Raw genomic sequence first — 13,374 nt, 5'->3', positions numbered from 1 at the left:
AAACCTCTCCGCATCCATTTTCAACCCTTAACTATGCCATTGCAACCCTATCAAGGTAGGTGTGTGGTTGTATGTAAGCAAAGGTAGTGCTAGCCCATTGGGGGACCTAAGTAGGAATATTTGGCCCCTACACAAACACACACACATAAAACATACTTAAAAAGTGAATTGGGTGTCCCCATGAGCTACCTGGGACCATAAGCAGTAGCTTAATCTACTTATGCCTAGCTCTGAATCTGTATGTAGGCAACATTTTATAGAATTAATACCAGTAAAATATTTGGTTTTTTAATACAGACATGAATCTAATATAAAATAATTTTAAAATAGAAAAAGCTTTTAATTGTGCATGTGCCTTAAGTACCTCCTGCATAGAATCTCCTTTTCTTAGGTCTTTGACCATTGACAAAAAAAAAATCTGAGAAAGATTTCTCCCTGGTGTCATTCCACTGATACGCCAGGGATAAATTTGCACCCTTCTATTTCATTGTATTTCCTTTCCAAGACCTTTGAGACATGTCTTCTGTGAGTCATGTTCAAAGTTGGAAGGTGGCCCACTATCCTAAGGGCTCTACTGAGCATTCAGTTTAGTCAGCAGAAAGGAGAGGGCACTCCAGGGCTGATTGATGAGAGCTGTCCTGTATGTGAGCAGCCTGCAGAGAGTCTCCCATACAGCTTCATGAAAAAAGTTTTAAAAAATGCAGAACTTTGGAGGAAGGGTCTGGTTGCCTACAGTCAGACAGAAAAGGGCTGTTTGTGCAGTGCTGGAACTCAGCTGGCAGGAATAGGGAAGGGTGCTGCTTTCAGCGAGCCTCACCTCTGTACTATGGTGGCCTCTTGAGTTACCGGGGTTCAACTCTGGCAGAATCCCAGCACTGTCTAGTGTGCCAGTAGAGAAACTTAGTTTAAAAATAAAATGAGGAGTTTTGTCAGCAGTGTGCATGTGGTAGGCTAGTAGATTTTGATTTAAAAAAAATGTATAATCTCAATTGGTATAATTGGCTGAGGATTTGTGTAATTAACATTAATAGTGCTAACTAAACATAGGTATTGGGAGGTCTGAAAGAGAGTGGAAGGGGAAGATGAGAGGAATTGATCTGAAGGGTTTTCAAAAGGGGAGTGAGGTGGACAAGGAAGAGAAGAAATAAGTTTGACAGAGAAACTACTAGGGACGCAAGGTGGGTGAGGTAATATCTCGTTGTATTACTTCACCCAACTTGTCTCTCTAATAACCTGGGATGGATATGGCTAGAATAACACTGCACACAGAGAAACTACTGTCATTTATGTCTCAGAATGCTTAAAAAAGGGGAGGGTGGAGGGAATAAGCAGCCATATGGAAATGCAGAAAAAGAAGAGGAAGAGTATTGGGCACAGAAAAGAGAGGAAAGATGAATGCTTTTAGTAAAATGAAATGCAAATGTACATTGAATAGATATAGTAGAAAAACTGACTAACGTAAGCAAACCTAGAAGAAGGCAGAGAATAAGTTATACCACAATGTACCTGGTCTGCAACTGACTTGTTGTGTAACCATGGACAAAACACCTACATGCTCTATGGCTTAGTTTACCCATCTATAATATGGTGTTGATAAAAAGAAGAGTGAATTTCAATGGAGGAAAGAAAAAGGGGAGAAAGAAAGAACATACTATCTTTTAAAAATTGTGCCACTGAAGTTTGATACTGAAAGCTGCATGTGCACTAAAAGCACTCAGAAATACATCTGCAGAGGTCAAGATTCATGATTGTGTAAGAAGGTGGGGGTTGAGGATGGTTTAGGAGACCCAACTAGAGTTGGGAAGTGGGTCAGGGGCCCTAGGTTCCTATGTATGAAGTCCCCTGCTTCAATAGGGAAAGGCTGATATTTTTATTTAAATTAAAATGCTTTCATATATGTTTCTTGTGATGATGATGTGATATTTGTACATATGTATTTGTTTGCATCTGACGGGAAATATGCCAAAGTGTTGGAGGCCCTGTGATTTTATTAATTTATTATTAGAACAAAACTTACCATCGAATCTCAGATAAATATCAATTGGCTTCCATGTTTCAATATAAAACGTTTGCTTTTAAATGTCTTAAAGTCTTCTGCAATCAATTGCATTTGGTATTTCAGAATTTGCCTGGGGAACATCCTGGATCCTGCACTTAAAAAATGTCCCTACTCTCCCTTAAACGAAATTCTCTCTGCTGGTTAGTCTAATTGTTTTCATGCATGTCAGATCTAACACTATTTTATATAATTTATGCCTGTGTAATAAAATAGGGTGCGAAAGTGGTTTCTCATATTTCTTTCTCTTCCTCATTCTCAGGAATTGTCCTTTGCAATGTTGTGTTTAAGGAATCTTCAGAGATGAAAACCTTTGGGTTTGTTGTTTGCATTATCAACTGAAATGGAAACCCCAAATCAGGGTAATTATTCCAGAATAAAGAAGTGTCCACAGGGAGCCAGCATAGCTCTAGCAGAATAGTTATTCTGCTAGAGCTGTGCTGGTCAATTTTCCCATCTAGAGAAGCTCTAAAAGTGGAGTGCTCAAGAAGAGATGAAAGGCTTGATTCTTGCAAACCCTTTGTGCAGACCTAGCATCTATCCTAAATACACTAGCCAGCAAAGACTTCTTGGGGATGCTTATGACTTCATGTTCCTGAGCACTGGCATCCATAATAGGGAGATGCAACTACATACTCTCATCTGTGGGACAGCCATTTGCTCCTATGTTGTGTACATAAAAGTCCCACAGCTTTCCAATTTCTGGACCTATGCTGATCTCATTGATGTCCCATGGATTTGGAACTGAGACATAATGTAAAAGGGAAAACTTTGTTATCTGGTGCTGCTCTTTAAGTTATGCAAAACTGGGATGCTGTCATTCTTAAAATCATATAGGTCTCCAAAATGCACACTGTCCACACAGAAGTGGAGGTATCCTTAAAAGTAGATGGGACTATCTGTCCAAAGCATTCTGATCCTGGAATTTCATTCAGCCCATTGTAGAGTTAAAGGTGAAATTTGCATTGTGGTTAGGATTCTGAACAATCCCTAAATTCAGGTGTATATATTCTGGTGTGTACAGATCATCTGTGGTTTTGGTTCTACCCCATCTCTATATAAAAACCTCATTTTCCTCAAAATGTAGTGAAGACTTTTCTCTCTTCCCCTGTTAAAAAAAAAAAAAAAAAAAAAAAAAAAAAAGGTAAGTGTAATCACTTTTGTAATGTTTAGATAGTTATGGTAATGCTCTTTCTCTTGTGGCAGTGTTCTATGAAAAATGCAGTCAGTTCTACCAGGTACATGAACTCTATAATCTGTGCTTCAGTCAGCTCTCCCAGCTTCATTTTTCACTGCATGCCTGGTAAGCATTAGCAGTCAAGCTAATAACATTTCTCCATTGGCCCAAAGAGAGATGAATTTCTATTACTTTTCTAACACAAAACATGCTATTTAATCCCAGGCATTTAGAAATGCTCTTAGCCTCTTACCTGGTGCCAAGTTGCTGGGATGCTGCCAGAGGACTCCAAAAGTAGTGCTGCCAATGTGCCAGCCCATGGCACAGAAACGTTGGCTGTCACTAGCTAATCTTTCCCACTCTTGCAAGAACTAGCATCGATCAACTGGATACCTGCTAGCACATAGAGAAGAGGGTGCAACAGGCAGAATCACCAGCATTTGTTTGCTGCTCGTGCCTTCATAACATGACCCATTTTCTTCTGCTGCTGCCACTTGGTGCCTCCTGCTTGGGATGGTGAAACGATTGCCTCTGATACAAGCTGCTGTCCCTTCTGAGCCCTGCCACTGATATGCTGCTGCTGCCATTGCTGCTCCTTACTTCCGGTGCTGCAAAGAGCCGACAAGCATAGGCTGCTTCAGATGCCCCATTTGTAGGGTCTCTTACAACCCTGGATGTCTAAGATCCTGTCCAATGAGATGGATGACCTTGTGGTTCTCCAGGCTGAGGCTGTTTCTGCTGCTGCAGCATTGCCATGCCACCTTGCTTTTTTCTACAGTGTGTGTATTAGCATACAACACAGAGATCAAGAAACCTCTCTTGTCAGCTCAACACAGAGATCAAGAAACCTCTCTTGTCAGCTCAATTCTCTCCACTCCCAGATGATCCAGCAGAAATTTTCTCAGGGCTTGAAGCCTATGCCAGAAGATCCTGGACATCCTCATAGGGTACCAACATGAGGGGAAGTGGACTTTATGTATGAGTATTGGCTCTCCATGGAGGCTGATATACCGATTTCTCTTCTTGATGAGGCTGTAACACATTGGATCTACCTTTCTGTGCCAAGTGGTACACCCCAGTGGACCCTTTCTTGTACAATGACAGTAGCATTATCTCACATACTATAACCCTGTCAGTAGTGGATTTCCCTCCTGCTGTGGCCAAATGGTATTCTAGTCCCTATCTCTGTTACTGTGCTTATTTAGACTGAGGTCAGACATCTGTCACTATTACCACCCAGACAGACTTTACTACTAATGCTAGTATCGATGAGATGTAGGGTAACCATCATGAAATATGATGACAATATCTGCTACATTTTTTTAAAGATAGCCATTGGCCTCTATTTAGTGCACCTGCAAATGTGTACACACAATCACTTGCACATACAAGTTTAAACATATGATAGAATTTGAACAAAGGATTCAACCTGCATGTGCAATTCAAACACAAATAGGTTTTACACATGTAAAGAATGTAATTGGTGAGCACAAATTAATAGTGTGCAAAAGCTCATCTCAAAGTTTTCCCAAGGCAATTTTATTCAGCTCCTTGAATTCCAAATATCTTCAGAGCTCCCAGTCAAGATATTCCTTCAGATCATGTCAGGCAAATCATGAGAGCCAGAGAAATTGGACTTCGCTCCCTCAGCAGTATCCTCCTATCTTGCCCCTAAACAGAATAAGTAGTTAGTATTATCTGGATCCCTGGAAGCAGTTTGCAGTGAGGAGGATGAAAAGTTTTAAACAAGTTGCATGTGTTGGTGAGTAATGTCACCACCTAAAAATCTTCTGTCTTTTGACAGTAGGCTGCATGTCAGAGGGTGAGCTGGGTCTTTAAGGGGGTTGGGGCTCAGCCTCACTTGTGTCAGATTTAATCTGCCTCCCAGGAGATAGGGATAGGAGAATGCAGAGTCCAGAGATCAGGTGGCAGTCACATGACAATATATAAGGGAAGACAGTAACTTGGTCAACTCTGGTGTGGAAGACTGTTTGTGTTTCCATTAGATTTCATTATATGCCACAAGGGGTGAAGTCTGTGATCTAATTGGAAGGATAAGCCACCTCAGTGTCAGCAAAGCGCTGAGAACTCCTGTTCAAAAGGACACAAGGTCCATCTACCAGTCTGGGGAAGGCAGCACAAGAGGGAAGCAATTCTGGCAGATCTTTGGGTGTAAGAATCCATTACATAGTCCCACATAGGCTAGTAAGATTCAGAAGCAACAGTTTTACTTTTCTGTGTGGTTTTCTATGCTACTTTCTTTGGGAACTTGACTAATTCCCACCCTAATTCTATGACCCCAAAAATAAATCCATCCCAGATATGTGCATAGATTCATATAGTTTAAGACCAGTGGGGACCATTTGACCTTCTAATCTGCCCTCCTATATATTACAGCCCATTAATTTCACTCAGTTACTCCTGTATTGAGCCCAAACACTTGTTTGACTACAGCATATCTTCCAGAAAGGCTTCCTGTCTTGATCCGAAGAGATGGAGAATCCACCACTTACCTTGGTAGTTTATTCCAATAGTTAATCACACTCATTGTTAAACTTGTGCTATATATCCAATTTGAATTTGTCTAGTTTCAGCTTCCAGTCACTGGTCCTTTTCTCCACTATATTAAAGAGCCAGTTAATATCCATTATTTTCTCCCCATTAAGGTACTTACACACTATGATCTAGTCACCTCTCAATCTCTTTGATTAAACTAATCAGATTTATTTTCTTAAATCTCTGTGTAACGCATTATCTCCAGCTCTCAAATCATTTTTGTGGTTCTTTTCTGCACCCTCTTCCATTTTTCAAAATCCTTTTAAAAATGTGGATAACAGAACTGTACTCAGTATCCATCTCATCAATGCTATCTATAGAAGTAAAATTCATCCCTGTATGCCTACTCACCTGTTTATACAGCCAAGAATTGTATTAGCCCTTTGTGCCACAGCATTGCTGTGGGAGCTCACCTTGAATTGCTTGTCCATTATGATCCCTAAATCCTTTTCAGACTCGATGCTTTTCAGAATTCAGTGCCCCACTCTGTATTTATGGCCTGCAGTCCTTGCTCAGGAATGTACCACAGCATACATACCTTTGCCTGGTAGTTTTCACCTGCACCTCTCTCTAAAATGAATCTGGATATCACAGAGGCTGTTTCCCTTATGTAGGTTGCAGGTAATCTGGTCTGTCTGGTAACTGCTCCAGAGGCTTTTCTTTCTAGACAGTGAGGCTTTGTATTTCTTCAAAGGGACTTGTCCTTCCCACATGGTATCCGTTCCTGTCTCTGTTGTTCAAGGTGCTGGAGTACTTAAATCAGGACCTTTGCTGAGTTCCTGATTAATGAACCTCAGGCCTTAGATACATGGCATTCCACTTCCTTTCAGGAGTATGTTAGGTGTAATCCCTGCTCTAATATGGCCCATCCCCATGGGTTGCCTCAAGGTCTCTGGTACCTGTTTTCATCTTGTTTTTTCCACCCCCCAGTGCCATCCATATGTCCTGGAAGCTTATCTCCTTCATCTTTTCTTACTGGATCATGGGCGTGGCACTACACATTGGCCATTAAAGTAAGCCTTTGGTAAATGCTATCGTTTCCAAATTAACTTCTTGTTAGGCAGATCCAGCTCACCTAGTCCAGGTATTAGGGAACTAAATGTGATCAGGGCATACCCATTGTCCACAACCTCTGCAACTGCCATACTGTACTGGATGCAATTACTGTACATAGACCTCTACTTCGATATAACGTTGTCCTCGGGAGCCCAAAAAACTTATTGTGTTATAGGTGAAACCGTGTTATATCGAACCTGATTTGATCCGCCGGAGCATTCAGCCCTGCCTCCTCAGAACACTGCTTTACCACGTTATATCTGAATTTGTTTTATATCAAATGGCGTTATATCGGGGTAGAGGTGTATTAATGATAATGATCCAGTAATGCCCACTAGAGTGACATACAAATGGACTATCCTGAGGAGATTGTTTGCAGCTGTGGACAGGTTATTAGTATGGTCTGAACTCTCACTATGTTAAGTTTAGAAGAGAGATAAACTTGCCAGCGTAGATGGGGACAGGAAAGAGTGATCCATCATGAGCTCAAGTGTTCCATGTGCTCTTTTGGCAACTGTGCTAAAGCATACCATTTGATTATCCTGGCCTCTTTTGTGACTGATGTGCCTTTCTCTGACATCTCTGAAATCTATCTCCTCAACATAATGACTTGGCTTGAGGCATGGCTGGGCCTTGTTGAGGTCAGAGATACCAATTAAGGATCAGAATAGTGGTATCTGTGGTGAGTGCTGTTGGAACAAAGAGGGAGATCATACAATTAGGGCTAATAAGGTCTCTACTTCTGAATTCAGAACTCCTGTGTTGTGAGTTTATGACGTTTAGGGAGCTGAAGCAAATATCTATAATTTTTGTTTAACTTGACATTGTATGTGGCTGAGCTTCTTCTAATATGGCTGTTTAATAGTTCACACGCTCGTATGTGGTTTTCTTCCCCTCCACAGTTCTCATTCTTCATGACCATCATGGACCCCGGTTCATGGAGTGAGAATGTTTTAGTCTGCCAAGAGGTGAGTTCAGGGTTTTGTTACTGTTTCAATAGTTAATGACATCACTGACACCTAAATCAGTGCAAAGAATGCAGCTGTGTTCTGCATTAGATGTTAAGGATGCTAGGGAGGCATTCAGATAGCAGGTGTAATGGTGGTTATATAAGTACCTGAGATAGACTGTGACTCTGTACATAGTAATATCTGTCTCTGTTTTTACTCATGCCTTACTTGGGCAAAATGCTCAATGGAGTCCTTAAAAATTAATGTTCTACATGCAGTGGCTAAAACAGTGCATTGTAAAAAAATCCCTTATGTTAAGTTCTACACAATAACGGACAGTATTGGAACCATGTATATTTTAGTTTGTTTTTATGAGAGAGGGACTCAAGTTGCAACATTTGGCTCAGGAGTCAGCTTTCAAGCACGGCACAGCCTGCAGGTGTTGGGATCAGGGATTCAGCCCATTTTAAGTGGAAGGGACTTGTGTAATTGGATCTGTGGGTGGATTTCAAACATCCCTGAAGTTAAGGGTTGTTGAGACCCAGGGTTTGGGTCCAGGCCTATGATTCACACCATACTTGTATGTGAATGCCATACAGCTTCTATAGGTATGTTACAGATTAACTTCTGCTAAGTTATTGCTCTCTCTAGGAGCTCTGGCCCTGGTTAGCTATGCAAGGGCAAAAATAAATCTTCCCCTTCCTTGCATAATTATGTGGAAGCAAGCCACTCACAACAGCAATTATTAAGCTCCCTGTGCTTTGTGGAGTGTAGAGACTGGTTGCTCCTCCTTCCCCTGGAGTAGGATGTTGTAAAGGGGGTGGAGGAGGTAAGGCCATGGCCATATATTGTGGGGAGGCAATTTGGTTCACTGTAATGAATGGAGCAGAATGCATTCCCTTTGTGACTAAAGAGAAGCCTTTAAGGTACAGTGATGGTGGTGTGGATCTGCACTACCCCTTACCCAGACTTGGCTTAAAAGTCATTACTTACCCCTGAGTTTTGTCAAACCTTTAGCTCCCTGACTGGAAAAATAGAAGGTTCTCCCACTCCATCTCACTCTGGGTGGATCAAATTCTGAAGGCTTTACTCATTCTTTATCTCAGGCTTTGCTCAGTCCTTACTCAGACACCCTCCCTTTGAAGTAAGTGGGAGATGGTTTAAAGACTGAACAAAATCCAAGTTTAAAGACCTCTCGATTCGGTCTTGTGACTTGATAGCTGAATAGGTCAGTCATACTCAAAGTCATTTCTTGTGTCTTACAAAAGATAATGTTGTTTTTCAACATTTCATAGCTGCACTTTCTAATTTTTTCATAACGAATAAGTCAAATATGTTTTGCATCTGTTGTGCATTACCAAATTTACAGCTAAATGATTTTGAGACTAGCTTGAGAATTATGGTCATTCCCTGCGCTTTCAGCCAGGCTTATATTTATATTTAGGCTGTTTATGTTTTTTCTGTATTTGAAGGATTAAGGGTTCTAGTCAAACTGAGTACTTCTCAACAGGGGGAGCTACACGATATTGAGCAAAACTTCTGAAATAACCACACACAATATGTCTAGACAAATGTCATTCAAATTCAGTTAGGTATATTTGGCAGATCATCTCAAGCCTCAACTAGTTATTTGACCTAAAACAAATTCCACTATAACTAACCAGTGTTAGCTCATGATCCTACTCATTGTCTGAATAAATTTCCTACATACAACACTAAATAAGGAAACCACTTTCCACAGTCTAGTAATTGAGTTCCATGACTGTGGTGACACCTACTGGTACAATAATATTTATAACTATTACACATACTATTTGAGACAAAATATGACCAACTTGTTAAGCTTGGTATACAGAAAATATTACTCCTTACGAATCACTTATTTTTAAAAAATAACTTGTTAATATAATTAACATTTTGTTCTAAATGAAATGTACTGTCAAACAATTTTATTACTTGAAAAGATTTTACATTAAACATACCACTGCAGTATTGCATATCTTTTAGCAAAGTGGAAAAGAAATGTATGTTCTTAGTTCTGTAGAGTAATTGTCGTTAACTTCACTTAGGCTAGCAAAAGAAAATGCAATGATACTGTAGCCAAGGGTATGTCTAAACAAGGATAAAAGACTCGCAGCCCAAGCTCCGTGAGCCCAAGTCAGCTGAACTGGGCCAGCTGCAGCTATGCTGCAAGTCTTTTATCCCTGTGTAGATGTATCCTTAGGGTTCAGGCAAAATGAGGTCATTCTGTGTTAAATTTATCTGTCCCCTCTGTCATCAGCTTTAAATGGTGATGATTGTCAGATCCCCACCTGACAGAAAATTGCTTAAAGGTGTGGCCAGCATAACTCAATGTCTGATTTGACATACTAGGTCATTTGAAGCCCTCATTCCATCAGCCCCAGTCAATGTAGTATGTAATTTTGTGATTGCCTTTAACTGCTAATAATTCATTTAAATTTTTGCCCTCAGAAAAGTACAATGGTAAAAGAAGCTCTTCTGGAGAAAACTATATTTGCTGAAGATAGCTGAAGATGGGCCGCGGAAGGAAAGGCATTAAGTGCAGCCAAATGGTGTGGCTCTGCAGTGCTTGGTAATCAGGCAGCACATGGGGCCTCCTATGCAATTCTGCAAAACTCTGTCTATTGCTGAGGCAGTCTCCATGGTGATCCATGGAACGGGAGCATGTGAGAGAGTGGGGTTACATTATAGATTGGCTAGGGAAGTGGCAGGGCTGGGCTTGGTGGGTCTGCAAAACGCAGGATCTACTGGTCACAAACCCTGTGTGTAGGGGAGGTCTAGGTCCTGATTCAGCAAGGTACTTCCTAAGCACATTTCTTTATTAAAGCACAATGTTAGTCCCAATGAAGTTAAAGGGACCACTCGCACACTTAAGTACCTTGCTGAAGTGGGACCCTAGTGAGCCATAGCTGATGTGTCTTCTTCTCACTGGCTGTGAACATGCCCGACACCCTGACTTTTGATCTGAAGGGAGAAGTACTTCCTCCTACTTCATCATTGATCCCCTGAACTGTTATATTTGGATGCAGATTGAGGGAGGAGATTTTTAATTCTTAGCTGGCCAAATACATTGGGATATCAGTGGAGTTACAGCAGGGTTGAATTTGGCCCAAACATTCCCAGGAGGAGATTGGTGGCTTTTGTTTTAGTTTTTTTAAAAAGTCTAGTCTGCAGACTCCTAACATCTAACTTTCATCCTAGTTTACAGAGAAATACATCTACTTTTGTGCTACCTTTTAAAAAATGTTTCATTACTAGATTTCATATGGAACATGAAACCAAATATTTAAAGTTAGTAATGTTCTCTTTCATTTTAGTTGAGAATCTCCAGACTGTAAAACAATATTCTTAATCTTCTCCAGAAAGGGGAGGCATGGAGAAGCAAGACTAAGAAATTAGATTCCTTTCTGATGTAATGAAGAAAGATATGTTGATGTGCTCCTAAGGTACTTATAATGTGAATGTGGGGCTCTTGGACTTAACATCCCTTTTAAAATGAAATAAGTTGTGGGACCTCTATAGTAGCAATGGCTTGATTTTGTTTATTATCTTCATAAAATTTCCCTCAAAGAAGTAATACAAAAAAGTCAACATAACATACTAGGGACCCTTGTTAAACTGAACAGAGCTACCTTTAAAATGGATGATTTATGCTTGTCTTGGAACTAAACAAGACTTACTCTGGACATATACTCCTTTACTGTAGGTATGTTAGGAATTTTTGGTCTCAGCTTTTGGATTTTAACAAAACAAGACCATAAATTTAAACTATGGAATCATAATAATGAAATCAGTGGTCCTGACAAATGATTATGAACTTAATTTGAAAAAATGAAACAAAGACCTAATGTCTTGCTTATTATTTTTTGCTTAAAATCATATTTTGCATGTCTGAGAATTTCAAAGCACTTAGAAACATTAATGAATTAAGCATCCAAATAAACCTATGTAGTAGACATGCATTATTCCCATTTTAAAGTTAAGACCCAGGGAGATTAAATAACTTGCTTAAATTCACAAACCAAATTGGGGAAGTTAGGGCTAGAACTCAGATTTCCTGAGTACTAGTCCTGTGCTTTAATCTAAACGTATTTGTTTGTTTGTACCCTTTTTTTCCTTATTTTTTTCATAAATCCAGTAAGTATTTGAAGTTATTTGAAGAATAAAAATCTTAGATTTAAGGGTGCAAATACATCATTAATTTAAAATATTATTGAAATGTTCAAAATTCAAATGTTTGAAATTGAGGAAACTCAGAATTAAGTTTGCCACAAAAAACTTTAAATTTGAGCTTGCATTCTTTCAAACACTGGAAATCTTTCAGCTGATTTCAGTAGGTCTTTGGATTTGGCACAATATGAGGATACTGGTAACTCCTAAGTGCTATGACAACTTTAGAAGTGGTTCATATCATTAACTACAAATGAGAATGTAATACACTGCAGTAGTACATATGATAATTTAATTCAGTGACTAATATTTCAGCATATGAGGTCAACTGGTATATTGTTAAGTAGTAACGGTGACTATTGGGCCTACCTGTGAAGGACAGCATCTTAGTGACATGGAGAGAGAGAAAATGGAGGAGGTAGCTACAGTGGGACTCCTAGTCTGTATTTATACATTCAGAGAGTAAGGCCTGAAGGGATCATTATATCATCTAGCCTGACTTCCTGTACATCACAGGCCATTACATTTCACGCAGGCCATTAAATTTCACTCCTGTATTGAGCCCTATAACTTGTGTCTGGCTAAAACATATCTTCCAGAAAGGGATCCAGTCTTGAAGACATCAAGAGATGGAGAATCCACAACTTTCCTTGATAGTTTGTTCCCATGTTAATCACCCTCACTGTTTATTTCTGTTTTGAATTTGTCTGATTTCACCTTTATCCACTGGAAATATAAAATATATTAAAGTGTTTTATCTTATTCTATCATTTTAAATAACAGCACTGATAAACACAGAAATTGATGTCTCGGTCAGTGTATTAGTTTAATTAGTCTTAATTACTCCAGGGTCTGCTCTTATTGATAAAAGGTGCTCTGTAAATATAAATCATTATTAGTACTAGTTCCTCTCCTCTGATGTTGTTGAAAGAGACTTCAGATGATTTGATTTGAGTAAGTCACACATTGATGTGGCTTTATCTGTCTCTAGATTTGGGGTCAAGTCCAGTATTGGTGACTTCCACTGACTTTGATGGGAGTTTGTTACTCATAGGGTGACCAGATGTCCCGACTTTATAGGGACAGTCCCGATTTTAGGGTCTTTTTCTTATATAGGCTCCTATTATTTCCCACCTCGTCCAGATTTTTCACATTTGCTGTCTGGTCACCCTAGTTACTCATGCCAGGGCTGAATTTGATATGTGTTTACTGTCTGAGTCAAAAATGTAGAGAAGACAGCATATTCAGTCAGCCTCACTCTTTACAAACAATGACTGTGACAACTATTTCTGCACCTGGCATCAGGTAAACTATTAAATCCAATACTGATCATCTATTTTGTGTATCCCATCTTCACTCTTCAGTTAGAAATGTTACCAATATTTTAT

General features: G+C 39.7%; 1 long non-coding RNA gene across 1 annotated transcript; it reads left to right on the top strand.

Moving 5' to 3' along the window:
• The first annotated feature begins 2,156 nt into the window (after positions 1-2,156).
• Positions 2,157-10,499, top strand: LOC115653105. Its single transcript, XR_004000845.1, has 3 exons — positions 2,157-2,199; positions 7,748-7,813; positions 10,268-10,499. It is a non-coding gene; the product is annotated as an uncharacterized LOC115653105 (long non-coding RNA).
• The last annotated feature ends 2,875 nt before the right edge of the window (positions 10,500-13,374 follow it).

Source organism: Gopherus evgoodei, chromosome 6 (assembly GCF_007399415.2).
Source record: "Gopherus evgoodei ecotype Sinaloan lineage chromosome 6, rGopEvg1_v1.p, whole genome shotgun sequence".
In the NCBI taxonomy this organism is placed as follows: Eukaryota; Metazoa; Chordata; order Testudines; family Testudinidae; genus Gopherus; species Gopherus evgoodei.
This window is presented reverse-complemented; position numbering and strand designations above follow the sequence as displayed.